Here is a 17,358-nt window from a genome sequence, read left to right on the forward strand (position 1 = left end):
GGCATTTGTACGGTCCGTACCACTACGTGTACGCATACGCGTGCAGACCCATAGTGATAGTGAGCGTACATGCGTGTGTACGGTCCGTACCACTACGTGTACGCATACGCGTGCAGACCCATAGTGATAGTGAGCGTACATGCGTGTGTACGGTCCGTACCACTACGTGTACGCATACGCGTGCAGACCCATAGTGATAGTGAGCGTACATGCGTGTGTACGGTCCGTACCACTACGTGTACGCATACGCGTGCAGAACCATAGTGATAGTGAGCGTACAGGCATTTGTACGGTCCGTACCACAACGAGTACGCATACGCGTGCAGAACCATAGTGATAGTGAGCGTACAGGCATTTGTACGGTCCGTACCACAACGAGTACGCATACGCGTGCAGAACCATAGTGATAGTGAGCGTACAGGCATTTGTACGGTCCGTACCACTACGTGTACGCATACGCGTGCAGACCCATAGTGATAGTGAGCGTACATGCGTGTGTACGGTCCGTACCACTACGTGTACGCATACGCGTGCAGACCCATAGTGATAGTGAGCGTACATGCGTGTGTACGGTCCGTACCACTACGTGTACGCATACGCGTGCAGACCCATAGTGATAGTGAGCGTACATGCGTGTGTACGGTCCGTACCACTACGTGTACGCATACGCGTGCAGACCCATAGTGATAGTGAGCGTACATGCGTGTGTACGGTCCGTACCACTACGTGTACGCATACGCGTGCAGACCCATAGTGATTTTGAACGTAGGCATGCATGTACGGGCCGTTGCCATGCTTTTGGGGTGCCCTAGGGCCCGGAAACGCACCGTACCTGTGTGTGATTCTCCTAATTACATAGGGGACAAGTATTAAGGCCTACATGCATGCTGGTTGTCATGGCGACCAGGTTCAAATTTCGATTTTGTTCTGGAAGGTGCACAGCAGAAGTCAGTTGGAATTCTTCTACTTTGTTGCAATGTGTTTGTGGGGCTGACATCATGCAGGAGAATGAAACCGATAGAGAACCCACAGACTGCTAGGTTTGAAGGGATTGGTGGAAACATAGGATGCAAATGTGAGTGACCAATCACTCTGTACTCCTGTGCATGAGACTGGGCAGAAGGCCACATATAAGGCAGCCAGGTCCCATGAGGGATTACTTGCCTGCACATCTTTGCATTTGTCGACCAAGCTGCTGCTACTGATTCCCTGGAAACATGTCAAGGGCTGTGGAGAGGACACAGCCATTCACCCTGGAGGAGAACATGGCTCTGCTGGATGTGATCCTCCCACAGTACCCCATGCTGTATGGGCGACCAGGGTATCAGGTGAGTGCATAGGCCACTGCCACAGACTGTCCCTATGTTGTGACTGTGTCTTCAGGCATTGTGACCCGGTGTGACACACATGCCATGTACTGTCGGGGGGGTACCAGGGGGGGGGTGCCTGATGTCTCCCAGCAGTGCCCTGAGACAGGAGGGGTGTGTGCAGAGTCCTCCCAGCAGTGCCCTGAGACAGGAGGTGTGTGTGCAGAGTCCACCCAGCAGTGCCCTGAGACAGGAGGGGTGGGGACCTATCACTAACAGCAGTGCCCTGAGACAGGAGGGGTGGGTGTGGAGTCCTCCCAGCAGTGCCCTGAGACAGGAGGGGTGGGGACCTATCACTAACAGCAGTGCCCTGAGACAGGAGGGGTGGGTGTGGAGTCCTCCCAGCAGTGCCCTGAGACAGGAGGGGTGGGGACCTATCACTAACAGCAGTGCCCTGAGACAGGAGGGGTGGGTGTGGAGTCCTCCCAGCAGTGCCCTGAGACAGGAGGGGTGGGTGTGATGCACAGTGTGAGCCTTGATCATTGATTGTGACATTGCCATCATTCCACCTGAGTACCCACTATGGCACGTACTGCCTTTTCCCTCACCAGAGGATGATGTCCCTATGACAGAGGTGCAATGCGTTGGCTGCATTACATGCCATGTAGTAACCAGCTATTATGTTCACATATGTCTCTCTGTGACATGTGGCTGGTGTATTGATGTGGTGTCACTTGTACTTCCTCACAGGTAGGCGCCTCTGCCAAGGAGCAGATCTGGCTGACCGCCGTCAGTGCCGTGAGGCGTGTGGATGGTCGGAGGCGGAGCCTGTCCCAGGTGAGGAAACGCTGGCAGGATATCCGGTGCTGGACGCGGAGGATTGCACGGCTCCTGCTGGGGGACTCACCTGAGAGCCACAAGAACCGCGGCCGCCGCCGTCTGACCCACCTCCACAGGCGTGTGCTGCCGGTGGTCTTTCCAGACCTGGAGAGGCGCTTACAGGCGATGCAGCAGGCGGAAGGGGGTAGGTACATGTGCGTTTGTTGTGTGTCACCGGCATTTGTAAGGGCACAGTGGCATTAATTCACTGGCAGGGTTTAAAGGTGCTGTGCCCATCCAGTTTGCCCAAGTGTGGCGCTGCGCCCCTGCCACCCTTCCCCTCCTTGCAATGTGTTCCCTGGTCTGTGTGTAGTCACTCCTTCACAAGGTAATGTAGGCTGGCGCTTTGTCCACGAGAACAATGACTGTAGCATCATGGGTGGTAGTGGTGGGTAACAGGTTGTGGGACCTTGCCTGTGAACTGTCAAGTTCACTGCATGTGGGTTCCATGTCAGTTGGCACTGATGCTGGCTCCAGACATGGGAGTTGGTCTCTCATGTGTCATGCCTTACAGCGCGCATGTCCTATGTAGTGGCCTGTGACATGATGTGCATGAGTGTGCGCTACGCATAGTGCAGGGATGGTGACGTGTGTAGCAGTCATTCCCATTCAGCCATTCAGTAGCATGTAGTTGCGTGCCCAATACTGTCCCCTGGGGCACCTTATCCTCAGTGTTGTTTGTGTCATCATCAACGTGGACACTCTCACTGTCTACAGCGTAGGTTGTGCTCTGTGCCATTGTCCCCTGTCACCATGTATATAGACGTGCTATTATGTACAGGTGTCCACTGTGCAGCCTGACCTGATTGTCCCTCTTCATACTCACAGTTGCCAGTGCCTGTGTGTCTTGTTATACTCATCTGAGGATGGGCACTGGTACCTCATTATTTGTACAGGCGCACCTTTGCTAATTTGCGTCCAATCTTGCCTTTTGCCTGCCACTGTGTTTATCACCCAGACTATGAGATGTTGGTGCCACCTGTGTCTCAGCAATTAGCATCGTGTGGGGGTTACTTGGGGCGGGCAATGCCTATGTGTCAAATCCTGATTCCTAATTGCTGGGTCTGGACAGTGTGTGATGTTACTGGACACACACGCAAGGTGCAGTGACCGAGTTATGTTGGGCATGTTAGCAGCATTACCTATGCAGCATGTGTCTCAAGTTCATGGATATTGTCCCTGGTCATAGGTATTTTCACAAACGCTGTGTGGTGCAGAGGCAGTGCAGGATTGTCCCCAGGGCCTGGGTGCTATGTCAGACTCCGTTTCCTGTCATCAGCTATTGTCTCATGCTCTCCATGGTATTTCAGTGGCATGGTGGCTCAAACAAGTGTGTATCATGCCCTACATCGGTACCTTGTTTTGCAGATGTTAGGGATCTGCCTCTTCAGGCTATGCAATGTTGACTATGTAGATTGGACTCATGTGACAGATGTGTACAGGTGTCTGATTAATTTCTGTCTCTCCACCCTGCCCACAGCATCGTCGGGGGACACAGAGGGAGACATGGACACGGACCAGGCGGAGGGACCGAGCACCAGTGGCAGCCGTGACATCGGGGCTGGCACATCGAGTGGGACAGAGGCGGAGGATAGTGTGGCCGAGGACCTGTCGACTGGCACATCAGACTACGAAGCTGACAGGTCCGAGGAGGATGTCTCAGGGTTGGCGGAGGCTGCACCAGCAGCTGACAGTGGAACAACACCTGCCACCGCCCCCTCAGTTCCCACCAACCGCCTCCCACTTGCTCGTGTCCCTTCCCAGCGTGCCCGGTCACCGCATGTCTCCTTCCTGCCAGGCACCGCACCCCCTGCCCCTGTCTCCACTGCTGCCGCCAATGCTGAGTCTATGGACATCCAGCGGCAAATGCAGGTTGGTCAGGCTGCGATCCTGAATGTCCTCCATTCCCACGGGAAAACCCTCAGCAACATCGAGGCATTCTTGGAGGGCATTCATTCTTTGCAGGCTGACCAACGCAACTTGCTGAGGTCCCTAGACTCCACACTGACTGCAGCAGTGGGTCTCCTGCAGCGCGACCTCCCCCCACCTACCCCTGCCCCATCCACACTTCCCACTTCCATGCCTGTCCCACGTACACCCAGACGTCGGCATGCACCCACCACAACAGACACAGGCACCACACCAGCAGGGAAGGTCCACCGCACTCCTCCTGACACGCACACACAGGGTGAGATAGGCACACCCACTGGGTCGGGGGGCAAACGTGTGACACGCAGCCAGAGTGGGAGTCCGCATTCCACACAATCCACTCCCTCCAAATCCCCTCCCCTCAGCTCTCCTGGCCACATCTCCCCCAAGGACTCCTTCATGGCCGCTCTGTCCCTGAGCCCCACAGTTACGCCACCACGCAAGCGGTCAAGGAAGTCCTCGGTCAGGGTGGTTGAGTCTCCCCCCCTGTCTCCACCCTCCCCCGGTGGCGCTGCAACCCATCCCTCTGAACCCCCCCCCTCCTTGGGGCCTGAGGTCACTTCGGGTGCAGGGGACTCCCTGGAGGACCTTGCTAAGGTGTGTAGTGCCATCCTGGCCTCCGCCTTTGGCCATGACACACCCCCTGTGGTTGAGTCCTCCATCCCTGCACCCACAACGCCGCCCCTTTGCCCTGATGTCCCTGCGGTGCCTGTTGCTTCCCCCCCCCCTGATGCCCTCACCAGTATGGAAGACGATGGCATTTGACTGTGCAGGCAAGGTAGGGGACACACATCCCACTGTGTCCCCCATGCAGCTGGGAATAATTGACTGCCCTATGGCCTTTGTTGACTTTGAACTGCCGTTGATCCACGGACATTGTGCTCATGCTGATTAAAGCTTTATTTTTTTTTTCATTATCACACTCCTGCTATGGTGGTATTGGTGTTGGTGGGGCTGCTACATTGTTTTGGGTGGTGTTTAAGGCTTTGGGTGTGTGGGATTTGTAGTAGTGTTCTGCTCTTTGGGGCCACCCTAGGATCTGTGTGCCATCACAAGGTGTTGGCTAACTTCCTTAGGTCATGTCAGCAGTTACTGCATGGTTCAATTGTCCCAGGGTGTATTCCTTCCTCTGTGTACCCAGTTTCTTCCCTGCAGGGTGTTCCCAATGTTTAGCGCAGAGCTGTGTCTACATGAGCTGTGTGTGTGACGGAGCCCTTCTACTTTGGCCATGCATGCATGGCCATGTCTCCACCTGCAACAATCGTGGCATCCTTGGTGATCACTGTACTTGTGTGTGGAGTCAGTTGACATGAGTTCATGGGGACATGTTCCCTTGTAGGCAGTATGGATGTGGGTAATTGTGGCATCACACACATGTGTTACACCCCTCCTGGGTGTGGACACTGCTGGGAGGACTCTGCACACACCCCTCCTGTGTCTGGCCACTGCTGGGAGGACTCTGCACACACCCCTCCTGTCTCAGGGCACTGCTGGGAGGACTCTGCACACACCCCTCCTGTCTCAGGGCACTGCTGGGAGGACTCTGCACCCACCCCTCCTGTCTCAGGGCACTGCTGGGAGTGTTAGGCACACACCCCTCCTGTCTCAGGGCACTGCTGGGAGTGTTAGGCACCCACCCCTCCTGTGTCAGGGCACTGCTGGGAGGACTCTGCACCCACCCCTCCTGTCTCTGGGCACTGCTGGGAGGACTCACCACCCACCCCTCCTGTCTCAGGGCACTGCTGGGAGGTCTCTGCACCCACCCCTCCTGTGTCAGGGCACTGCTGGGAGGACTCTGCACCCACCCCTCCTGTCTCAGGGCACTGCTGGGAGGACTCCACACCCACCCCTCCTGTCTCAGGGCACTGCTGGGAGGACTCTGCACACACCCCTCCTGTCTCAGGGCACTGCTGGGAGTGATGGGCACCCACCCCTCCTGTCTCAGGGCACTGCTGGGAGTGTTAGGCACACACCCCTCCTGTCTCAGGGCACTGCTGGGAGTGTTAGGCACACACCCCTCCTGTGTCAGGGCACTGCTGGGAGGACTCTGCACCCACCCCTCCTGTCTCTGGGCACTGCTGGGAGGACTCACCACCCACCCCTCCTGTCTCAGGGCACTGCTGGGAGGTCTCTGCACCCACCCCTCCTGTGTCAGGGCACTGCTGGGAGGACTCTGCACCCACCCCTCCTGTCTCAGGGCACTGCTGGGAGGACTCCACACCCACCCCTCCTGTCTCAGGGCACTGCTGGGAGGACTCTGCACACACCCCTCCTGTCTCAGGGCACTGCTGGGAGTGATGGGCACCCACCCCTCCTGTCTCTGGGCACTGCTGGGAGTGATGGGCACCCACCCCTCCTGTCTCAGGGCACTGCTGGGTGGAGTCTGCACACACACCTCCGATTTCTGGATATGTGCGCTTGGCACATACACGGTGGGGTTACGCACACTGCATTAGAGGTGAGGGTACGAGTCTACTGACACTGGTGTGGTGGGGGTACGCTCCGTACGTCCGCGGGTGGGGGTACGGGTCGTACTTACACTGTTGGGCTGGGGGTACGCTCCGTGCGTCCGCGGGTGGGGGTACGGGTCGTACTTACACTGTTGGGCTGGGGGTACGCTCCGTGCGTCCGCGGGTGGGGGTACGGGTCGTACTTACACTGTTGGGCTGGGGGTACGCTCCGTGCGTCCGCGGGTGGGGGTACGGGTCGTACTTACACTGTTGGGCTGGGGGTACGCTCCGTGCGTCCGCGGGTGGGGGTACGGGTCGTACTTACACTGTTGGGCTGGGGGTACGCTCCGTGCGTCCGCGGGTGGGGGTACGGGTCGTACTTACACTGTTGGGCTGGGGGTACGCTCCGTGCGTCCGCGGGTGGGGGTACGGGTCGTACTTACACTGTTGGGCTGGGGGTACGCTCCGTGCGTCCGCGGGTGGGGGTACGGGTCGTACTTACACTGTTGGGCTGGGGGTACGCTCCGTGCGTCCGCGGGTGGGGGTACGGGTCGTACTTACACTGTTGGGCTGGGGGTACGCTCCGTGCGTCCGCGGGTGGGGGTACGGGTCGAACTTACACTGTTGGGCTGGGGGTACGCTCCGTGCGTCCGCGGGTGGGGGTACGGGTTGTACTTACACTGTTGGGCTGGGGGTACGCTCCGTGCGTCCGCGGGTGGGGGTACGGGTCGTACTTACACTGTTGGGCTGGGGGTACGCACCGTGCGTCCGCGGGTGGGGGTACGGGTCGTACTTACACTGTTGGGCTGGGGGTACGCTCCGTGCGTCCGCGGGTGGGGGTACGGGTCGTACTTACACTGTTGGGCTGGGGGTACGCTCCGTACGTCCGCGGGTGGGGGTACGGGTCGTACTTGCACTGTTGGGCTGGGGGGTACGCTCCTTGCATACGGGGTGGGGGTAGGGTCCGTACATATCCGTCCCCATGCTATGTGATGTTTGTGCGGCCCGTACCCAGGCCTTTGCCACGTGGGTGCGATCCGTCCCGCCATTGTTGGGGTGACGTGTGTGGGCGTGGTCCGACTCGTACCCACGCTCTTCAGGCGTGGGTACGGGACGTACCTGTCTGGTTGTGTTGCCGGTTCGCGTGGTGACGGACTTCCGTTGTGGCGGTCGCTGGCTTATCAGGACACGCCCCCACCCCCTCGTGGTGACCAGGGCATGGGAGTCAGGTATGTCCAGGCCATGTGTAGTGTGTCACTCATGTGGTTGTTTTGTGGCCTGCCCTGGTCGTGCCACCCCCACCCCACCCCACTTTCCCCCCTCCCTTAGTTATTCTGACCTTCTGCGGCGTCTGCGTCGTAACCTGTAGAGGAGGTGTACTGCTATGAGGGCAGGGATGACTCGTAGGTTCGGGTCCATGTCTGTCCGTCGCGTACTGGTACTCCTTGCTCGCGTCGTCCTGTCGCGTACGGGTCCTCCTTGATCGCGTCGTCCTGTCGCGTACGGGTCCTCCTTGGTGGCGTCGTCCTGTGTGTCCGTCACGTACTGGTCCTCCTTGTTCGCGTCGCCGTCTGTCCGTCGCGTACTGGTGGTCCTTGTTCGCGTCGTCCTGATTTCCCGGCAGTTTTTGGCTGCCGCAAAATATTCACCGTGCGGGGTGACGTCGGTGCGAATCGTGATTCCTGGGTCGTGAATGGCTGGCTGCGTGCGTCCCGACGTCAGGTCGGCGCTTTCCCGGATCGCATTGGTAGGTGTTTTTTGTTCGGTCGGTCTTTTTTACGATTCGTACGGTAATGGTGTACCCGTGCGAATCGTAATTCCATGTTTGTATATTTTGACGACCGGGTACGCGTCGGACGGAGAATATGCTCCGTCCGACGGTTCGTACCCGGTTTTTGCCGGATCGTGATCGGCACCTATATGTCCTCTAGATTCAAAAGAAGTAATAGGAAACAGCATTGAATTATTTCAAATGAAAAAAGCAATGGGAACTCCAATGAGAGTATGGGAGGAAAGATTAGAATCGTGTTGTTTTCCACAGCTGTTCACCACTGGACAAGGTGGACGATTTGATGAGTGACCTGTACGAATTCCAGCTTAAGAATATCGCTCAACAAGATTATATTCTGAAGATCCTAGATTTCAACAGTGCATTCCATATATATTTCACCTTTTGTTTGAAAGTGATTTGTCTTCTCTTTTGTATGCAGTGAACCACAAAGGTAAAACGGGAGTTCATCAATCACTTGTTTCAGCAAAAGAATTAATGGACAAAGTTCAACAAACAGAAGAAAATTTAGAAGAACAGTTAATTAATTTGATGGCATTCCAACGTGGAACCAATGAGTATTGGTTTCATTGTCATGGTGAACTAAAGTTTATGTTAAGAAACTTAGGTACACCGACATTGTTTGTAACACTTAGCTGTGCTGAGTATACATGGGAAGATTTACTTGAATTTCTACAAGAAGCAAATTCCAACATAAAAAATATTGAAGTGAAGACACCTGGAGAACTGTGTTCATTTGATCCTGTAAATGTGTGCAGGTATTGTAATCATAGGTTTCAAACTATGATGTATTTTATCTGAAATAAAAATAATTGTCCTCTTGAAGTTATTGATTTTTTTGGGCGAAAAGAGTATCAAGCGAGATGTGCTCCACATACACACATGCTATTATGGATAAGGAATGCTCCGAAATTTGGAACGGATGCCGATGAAACAGTATTGTCTTTTATCGAACAGTATGTTACCTGTGAGTTTCCAAGAGAAGGAGGAGTAAAAAGCTTGAGACAACAAGTTTTACAGTTCCAAAGTCACCATTGTGGAAAGTACTGTTGACAAAAATACAAGTCTAAAGGGAAATTTCTTACTTTGGGGCCGATTCTGATCCGGGTCGGAAGGGTACCGAGCGCGATCCGGCCGGAAAAACTACGCGCCGTACACGTGTTTTCCGCCCGACTCGTACAGCTGTACGAGTGAGCAAATACGATGCGAGCTACATGAAATTCACCGACCGACTCGTTTCCGGGTCCGAACTTCTCTGTACATCTCGGTCGTAAGCTACCCATGGTGTGCAATGGATGCGATTCACGACCGAGCCAGTACGATGCACGCATCGGACAGCCTGTGCGAGCCGGAGTGTCCGGCTCGGAAATCGTCTGGGTGGTTGCCTTTGGGGGTCTGCGTCAGACCCCCTGTCACCCGCAGCCCTATGACTCGGACACAGGGGGAGACCCATGGGTCTCCCCAAAACAGGCATGTACGGTGCGGATGGCACCGATGCGTACCCACTGTAGGGGGCACACTTGTCCGCGACGTACCCATTCAGTCAATGGGAGCCTATGTACGTGTCGTACAACCAGCTCCCATTGACTTCTATGGGAGTCCGACCGAATCGAGTCCGACAGCATACGGCCGCATCGTACTCGCTCGGTCGGACTGCAGGACTCAGGCTCGGTCGGAAAACACTCCGGATCTGGCTCGGTCGGAGTGCTTTCCGACCCGGATCGGAATCGGCCCCCAAGTGTCGGTTTGGATTTCCACGTCCATTGATTTCTAAAGGAAGAGAAAATTCTTTTTTGTCTGCTGTAAGGCATACAATAACTCTGAAATCTCAGAAGAATACATACAACTTAAAAAGAACAGAACAGTCAAATTATTTTAATGACTACCATCCAGTTATTTTGAAAATGTGGAATGCAAACATGGACATTCAATATGTTGCAGATAACTCAATTGCCGTTGCACGCTATGTTACATCATATATAATGAAATCAGAAAAGACAGAGATGAAAGAAATGTGGGAAGAAATTTCACAAGAGAAGAGCCTTAGCAAAAAATTGTACAGCTTTATCTTGAAAATGCTTTCCCACAGAGAAATTAAATCCTATGAATGTTCGGATCGCTTGTGCTCTTCCAGTTTATATTCAAAGTCACGAGGAATCATTTGGGTAAGTGTAGGTCTTGTCTGCACACGAAATAGTGCTGAAAACATTAGAAGAAATTGAATACTTAGCGGTGAATGAACCAGAAAGTACAGACATTCTTAAAACTAATATGTTGGATACATACTATCCCAAAAGGAGTCCACATCTGGAAGAGGTAAGTCTGTATGAAATACTTCAACATTACAGCTTAAAAAAAAATGTTACACCAAATATGAAACAAGGAAAATATGCCATAATTGGATGTGACGGTTGTTTAGTAAAACTTGTCAAAGGGAATCTTATTAACCACAGAAAACTCAGTTGCAAAACTCCAGATAAGAGAGAATTTTTCTATTTAGCACTTCTGCAACTATTCAAGCCATGGCATAGCGAAACTGAATTACTTTTCGACTGCTATGAAGATTCTTCTAATGCATGTAAAGATAGCATTGCATGTACAATTGTCCCTACTTATCTACTAATGTTAAATGATGAAATTGAACAAGAAAAGACTATTGCAGCTGAAATAGCTAACAACAGTTCTCAAGATAGTCAAAGTTCTGGCCCACCTAGTCAAGATCCACTGGGACAACCAATAATCGAAAATGAATCAGCAATAGCCATGAATGAAGTAGAAATTGCACTGCAACAAGCACAACAGGAGAATACTACGTTGGAAAACGTAGAAGAACAACTAAATATTGAACAGAAAACAATATATCTACAAGTGACAGAACATGGTTTGTTGCATAAAACAAAGAATATCTCTATTCATAATTTAAACCTATTCTTATGTACATCAGTAGTCAAGCTGGAACAGGTAAAAGTTTTTAAATACAAGTTTTGACCAGTTATCTACAGAAAACTAGAGATTCACATTTATCTTGTATTGTAACAGCTCCGACTGGATTAGCAGCGCACAATATTAAAGGAATTACTTTACATGGATTACTTATGCTACCAGTTGAACATGATAATAAATTAGAATATCATAAGTTGTCTGGAGATGCTTGTTATGAAGTGTCAAAAGTGCTGAAGAAAATAAAACTTTTAATCATTGATGAGGTGAGCATGGTCTCTAACTTAATGCTTGCCTTTGTACACTTGAGAATACAACAGGTTTTAAAAACAGATTACGATGTTCTGTTTCGAGGAAAACATTTAATTGAAGACACTATGAAAAGTTTGGGAAGTAATGAAATGTGAACATGTGGTTACATTTTAAATATAAAGAATTTATAAAGAATATGCGACAAGCAAGTGATAAAGATTATGGAAATATTCTCAAAGATATAAAAATTGGTGTCCTAACGAAACATGGTAAACAAGCTTTAGAAAATCGGCTATTAAGGAACTTGTTTACAACTGAAAACACAGAAGCTGAAGTAATGTAGAGGAAGATTGGAGAAAGAAGTCTATAGTTTGCCTAATGCCTACACTGCAAGAGTGTTGTATGTTTAATCAAAAGCTTCTGAAATTGGAAAAACAAGAAATAGTTTACATTCAAGCTATTGATAAAATTGAGCACCAGGGAGTGACCGTTCTTCTTACAGAGAAACTACAGGCTAAATTGCACTCTTTGGAAAAGTCTGTATCTATAACTGCTGGCGTAGAGAAATCTTTAGATGTAGGTATAAACTATTGGGTAATTTTACAGCGTAATTTGAATGTAGAAGAAGGTTTAGTAAATGGTCGAATGGGGAAAGTTGTTGAATTTGTAAAATATCAGAACAGAGAGGGAATAGAATTCTTGAAAATAAAATTTGATGAGATTACAGAGGTGTGGAAATATGGATTTTTCTGGTCAGTTATGTCCCCTATCTTGGACCCCAACGGTTCTATGTGCATGTTACAAGTACATGTATGTTCCCTCCAGTTCCAGTTATGAAGACGCAAACACATGTGCGTCCACCGTCAACCTGTCCTCTTTCAGATCCGCCATGAATAGGCCGGATATTCCATTCCTAAGTATGAAAGGCCACCGGCTTTATATGGTTCACTTATGCCATTTTACAGTCCAGGCAAGTAGGCCCTGATTCTGTCATCAAACTCTTCTTGCCTTCTGCCTCTGAAAGCTCCAGTCTGAGCCTGCATCTGTGACCATGAACTTTGTCTCATTCTCTGCGCGGCTCACGAAGCCTGACATCAGCCTGCTGTCTGCCAAAAACTGTATTTCACCTTCGAAATTATCTGCTCCGTTCCCTGCCCGATGCATTCCTGTCTAGTAGTTTAAGTAAACATTCTTCCAGCTACCGAGCAAAGGCTCGGCTTCTCTGTCTTTACGCAAGTAATTCATAGCCCTATTACTATGGAAGATTTCCGCCCTCGCATCTAGTGTAGACACTTAGACGCTTGTACACGCACTAACAGTCAGTATAGTCAGTATAGAATAAGATTCTACTCGAAGAGACCTCTCTTTTGGATAACTTAGTTCTTTAAACATAGGATGTTAGATATGATTTGGGATTAGGTTGACTTGACCCTCCAGACTTCTGTCGCCACATGTAGAGCTAAATGTCAAGTCCCCTTCACCCCCTAGTTGCACGTCAATCACACGTCATGCTGCTGCGCGCGCATATCTGCCAAGTATTTCTGCTGACATTGCGAAATTCTTTCATGTAACCACCCTCTTATGACATCACATCTGATGACGTTCTTTAAATCACTCCCAGTTACGCCTATTTTTGCTATGTACGAATATATTATCACCACTATCAATTGTTACGCCTCTTGCATTGGCCTCACTGTAATGCCTATTGTATAAAAGTGAATAATTATCAATAATGTATGTACTTCACTTCCTGAACCTTCGTGGTGATGGAACCTGGAGCAACCGATTATAATCGACCACTGGAATAAAGCCCATTCCGAACCTCTAATACCACGGATTCTGCCTCTTATTTACTGAGCTATTTTATTATGTTTCTGTATCAAATTAAGTCCCGGTAATTAAATTATTTACCACATGAATGGCGCCAGAATAGGGACACTTTCTCATCTCACGCGCCGGCGGTGAGTTGCAGGCCCGGTCTCCTGCCACAGCTGGACGGACAATAACGCGTACCAGCAGGATTTCCTGTATCTCCCTCCGGTCAAGCGGGGGCGACTGAGGCTGCGATCAACACCCAGACGAGGCGGTGAGAAGTGCGAAGTATCCCGACCAGAGCCTAGCTGAGAGAGCAAGATCCGAGGTATACAGAGGCCCACCAGTTTCCGAAGTCCCAAGTCGAGTCCAGTGTCCGAAGTGTTCGAGTCGAGTCCAGTCCGGTTCAAGTTCAGTTCAGTTTCCGAGGCCTTCCGTTCCGAGCTACCCGGTGAGTACCATTACTGGGGAGGCGTTCTGGCGTGCACATAAGTTGTGCCGGTCCAGACGGGTTTGGGTACACAAATCCGGTCTGCACTGTTTCAGCAGTGTATCTGTACTGTTTAGCAGTATATCTAGTATATCAAGTATATAAATTCAGAATAATTCAGTTCAAGTCGAGTATTATGTTTAGTGATTAAGTTTTCCTTAGATCGTCATGGAAGAGAAGAGTAAAGAGAATTCAAATGAAGTCCGAGAAAATCTATTAATTAAAGAAGGTGCACGAGTGAAATCAGAACAAGTAGACAGACAAAGACATGCCCTTATGAAGGGTATGTATCCCCTTCTGGCCGAAGGATTACCTAAGGCTACTCCGGGGATACCAAAAGACTTGCCACCCCCATTATTTCCAATAAAGATACATCCCAAGGGGCATCCTAGAACCGCAGAAGATGTTTTTCTTTCCTCATATTTAGATGACGCAGCTCCCGAGTATGCTAACCCCGCCCCACATAGACCGTTGGCCGGGGAGGTTCAACGCCAAGATCCTGTATCTGTATCTCTACAGCACCAAATCCTGACACAAGTTCCGGCAAGCACATCTGTTTCCACATCTGTTCCTACAGCTACTTCCATAGCTGTGTCCACACCTATAGTTGCTGTATCGCGTTCAACGAATCCTTTCACACCCGATACCCCAGACGGGGCTACCGGAGGTGCTACCAATATCTTTTCTACGCCACCTAGAATAAATAAACTTACTTTTCAAGAGTCAGCACATTCACGTACCCCCAAACTCATAAATGCCCGTACGCTTAAGGAACTTCTTGTAGATTGTAGATATGACCCTGTGCCCGGCAAAGAGGACGAAATGATCATGGCATCATTACGTATCAGACGAGCCGCGGTGTATTTAGGGAAGTTACCAGGAATGACTGCGCATCTAGATAATATATACCATTTTGTCCAAACAGGGCGAGATTCTGAATGTATTAACAGAGCTATGGAATACCAGAAAGTGGAGATACAGGGGGAACTGTTACGTTTCCTTATAAATTGTGTGATCCGAAATCAAGACCGACCGGGGGTAGACCCGGAAGCAATGCAAATTCTTACCAGATGGAGCCAGAATATATCAGAAGGGAGACATGATAAGCAAAACTGTATAATAGCCATGTGCCGAAAGATCCGTAAAGAAATAGAACGCCTACACGAAGAAAGATTAGCGGTAGACCAGTTTGAACAAAATGAGGAGGAGGAAGGATCAGGACTGCCCACAGGACAGTCAGAAACCATAGCCTATGTAGGTAGAGGAAGATCTTGTAATAATACTAGATGTCTTACTGACCCGATACGTCCGATATGTCTAGAAAATAACAGGAATTTTCAAACACCTATAATAAATATAAGGTCCCCCGAGCATTCGTTCCAAGCCGCTGACAAATTACTGCGAGAACGAAGGGGTTATCATTTTCTCGATTCTATGGATGAACAAGAATTAGCCAGGTCAGCCGTTCGTTGGGTTGACAGTCCCGGAAAGTATGATGATGATACAGTAGCACACACATTTTTGAATCTCACCCCAGATGAACAGCGTTTAGCTGGGATTTATATGATTCAACAACTTCTTATACTATATAAAAGCCAACATTCAGATCCTGGTCCCTTACCTGATATATTGACTGAATTACTCACGAATAGATGGAGAGGTTCAGGTACTAAGCTAATTAAAGAAATACTAGAATCAAGAAAGCAGTACATTCTTTTTATATGCCCAGAACATGTCTCACTGCCCATTAAGGAAAGAACCACGTATTACATGGACAGACAGAATCCCTTACGAGAAGTGCACCCAATAAAAGGCGAGGACAATGAGTTTAAACGCGTATTTGTATATACGCCCATATCGAAAATAGAATTGTTAGAAATGAAGAAAGTGGTACCCAGTCATGACAAAGACCCAGCGGGTTTCCACCGAGAAATTAAAGACATGTTACTCATGGGAGAGTATACCTATCCCGACATTATGACCATATTAAAGGTATTGATGCCTGCTGGCATTTATGAAAAACTCAAGGAAAAAGAGTGGGAGGTGGGAGACCAAAAGATAGACTGGACAGCATTGGAAAATGAAGAAAAGGCCCGAGGTCCAGGTTCGGGGCTTGGGGACAAAACTAAAGCACTACCAGGTTTACTAGTACAGGTACTGCCACGTTTATTAACCACGAAAAAGGAAGACTGGGGTGCAATTTCAGCCTGTAAACAAAAGCAAGATGAAGACACTAGTGATTTCTATGCACGATTTGAAAAATGTTTTGGTATAAATAGTGGCATAAAAGCAAGTAGCGAATCATACCCACATCTGTTTGTGACAAAATTAGTTGAAAATTCCTTGCCCCAAGTGAAGAATAGAGTATTAAAATTCGAGAGTACCTGGCAAGGTAACACCCCATCACAAATGTTACAAATGTTACAGTATCATCACAATAGAATTAGAGAGGAACAAGATCATGAACAAAGACGCATGAAAGACACGAAAATGAAAATGCTAGTCTCCCAGACAGTTCCAGCTGAAGGACATAAAAAGGGTACGACACATTCCGGTGATTCAGCAGGACCTGTAAAAGGGACATGCAACTATTGTAAACAACCAGGTCATTATGTACACGATTGTCCAGTCCTGAAGCGTAATATCGCCACAGGTATTACAAAAGAAAGACCACGGCCACTTAGACAGGATCAGAATGAACAAGGAGCCTTGCAGCATGCACAGTCCATGCCAGCTCCACAACAGTCTATACAGTTTGTGTCAGCTGCACCAGCGCTGCCTGCTGCTGCCACACAAACCACGACACGACAGCTGTACCAGACCGCACAGTATGACTATCCTGATTATCAACGATACGCATGAACAAGCCTAGAGAGGGAAGTTGACTTACCCCTTATCGAGATCCCTGTAGATCAAGAAGGACCTTATGTACATAGTGAATTATTAGGCCAAGACAGAAAATTTTTACTCGATACACGGGCAAGTCGAACAACTATAAAACGTAGTGAAGTTCCAGGGGCACCCCTCTCAGGCTCACAGAATATTTCCCTTGGTTTTTCAGGAAAACCTATTGTTAATGAAGTGTCACAACCTCTTCCACTTACGATAGGACCTTTGACCCGAACTACAGATTTATTGCTTACTAAATCATGTCCAGAAAACCTGTTAGGAATAAAAACACTGAAAGCTCTAGGAGCTATAATATGTTGTTCTCCGGAAGGAGTAAGATTGTTTTTACGTGATTTTAAAGGTCATTATGTGTCTAGAGACATGGATCCCCGACTGCAGACTTTACCTACACATCTATGGGCACAAGGCCCTACTGATGTTGGTTGCATGAATATTACACCATATCGAGTTACACTAAAAGCAGGAGTGGTACTACCACGAATGCGACAATACAAGTTACCACCAGATGCTGTAGTGGCTTTACTACAAATCATTGACGAGCTCATTGCCCAAGGAGTGGTTGTAGAAACAGACTCCAATGTATGTAATTCACCGATAATT

The sequence above is a fragment of the Triturus cristatus genome, chromosome 5_2 (genome assembly GCF_964204655.1).
Source record: "Triturus cristatus chromosome 5_2, aTriCri1.1, whole genome shotgun sequence".
Taxonomy (NCBI): Eukaryota; Metazoa; Chordata; class Amphibia; order Caudata; family Salamandridae; genus Triturus; species Triturus cristatus.